Source organism: Branchiostoma belcheri, unplaced genomic scaffold, assembly GCF_001625305.1.
Source record: "Branchiostoma belcheri isolate BF01 breed outbred unplaced genomic scaffold, Haploidv18h27 scaffold90, whole genome shotgun sequence".
Classification (NCBI taxonomy): Eukaryota; Metazoa; Chordata; class Leptocardii; order Amphioxiformes; family Branchiostomatidae; genus Branchiostoma; species Branchiostoma belcheri.
Window position 1 is genome coordinate 244,368 of NW_017804576.1, and position 1,905 is coordinate 246,272.

The following is a 1,905-nucleotide window of genomic DNA, read 5'->3' on the forward strand; positions in this document are numbered from 1 at the left end:
CCTAGGCATCCTATGATGGCCCAAAATGGTACGATAGCAGCCATGAAGTCAACACACAAGGCTGGTTCAAAATTTAAACAATGAATTTTGAACTTTTAATGATACCATTGCATTGAAAGATGGAATAACTGTAACAACTAGGATGAAAAGGACTGTTTTCAACTGTTCAGGACAAAATATGAGCATTTTGCAGTTGATTCTGAATTTTTATTTTTATTTGCAAATCAGAAAAAAATGAAGCGGGCGAATCCGTTAACCAAGAAATTGAATTGGTGTGGCCTTATTGTGAAGTGCACAGAGGCTAAAATTTCTAACTGGCAGCTACATGTATGGTAGATCTTTGTGACAGCAAATAGCAAGGATCTGTCCTGCCACCACCTCTGTTAGAAGGCAGGACCAAAGGGTACAGGCCAGCTAAGATCCTAGTAGCGTTATATCATAATAAAGTTACACACTTGCCAAACTTTCACAAGTAGATGTTAGAGGTACACGTTAGAAATAGCTAGAACAGCAACACACTACTACCCACTACACTACCCTCACTTGGATATTTGCCTAACAAGACAGTGATACAGTTAATAATCCAATATTAACATGTGAAAGTATGTATATATATATATATACCATATGTTCTATCTGTATGTTGTATAACAGATTATGTGCTCTTGTTTAAATGCAACGGTGCAGCCCAAAGCTGTGATGTAGATGGCAGAGTTTGTTATTGTTTGGTAGCTGTACAGTACAAGAAGTATAGAATCCATACACTGCTTTGTTAGGATAATATATGTGTGTGTATATATCATTAAAGATGTTCTTAGTACCCAAATCACAGTACAAGATACCCCTGCCAACACGATATGCATGGCTACACGTTAGATAGTATTACCAGTAGTAGTAGTAGTAGTAGTAGTAGTAGTAGTAAGATAGGTATCTAAAGATACTATAAAGGTGTGTAAAAGAGTTATTAGGTAATCTCATGTCAAATGTCAACGTACATGCACGTCCATGTACACGTATAATAATCAAGGCAAACTAGACATTCACTCTCTCAGCTCCCTATTGGATATTTGGTAACCAATGCCTAGTTAGGTAGCAAAAGTTTGGTTAGTATTGTTAACGGCTGGGTTGACACTAAATGTATAGTGAACATTTACCCTCTAACGGGAAGCTTACTATTGAATAAAATAATATTCTCCTTAAATTTGTAAAAAGAAATCTTCCATAAATACTGCTATATTTGATATAAAACAATGCAACTATAAAACACGCAAAAAAAGGATTTCGTAGCACCACTAAATACCGTTAAAATTCTTTTGGATGGTGGATAATTATGATATATAAAAAAAGCAACATTTGACACAAATCAAAATGCACCAACCTGTAGTGACAACATATTATGAACCACATACTTAGATATGACAACCTGTGTGCACAAAAACCAGTAAAAGACTATATACTTGGGTATATTCCTGAGTACACATATACTGTTTTTATTTTAATACTGCCACACTAGCTAGTTATAAGAGCACACCAAATACATTTTGCATAGTAACCACAATATGCAAACTAACTACTGTGCAGTAATCTATTGAACTGTACCTGACACAGTACAACACCTTTTGCACAAGACTTGCCAAGTTTGACCACCGTCTTCTGGTTGGAGATCTCGAAACAGTCACAAGAAATTAAAACAAAAAGCTACCCTGCTCTTACCTGATCTGGCATTTCATATGAGTGTGCAGTTATCTCCAGAAAGTGAAGGCATTCAAGAAACTGAAAACATCGCCTCCTTTGTAGAAGTTTTGGAGCAACAGCATTTATTTTTGTGGATGGGCACTGACAGGCATGACAGGCATACACTCCCTCCGCAGCATAACTCAATCTGCTGCATTAGAGAGTCTTTAG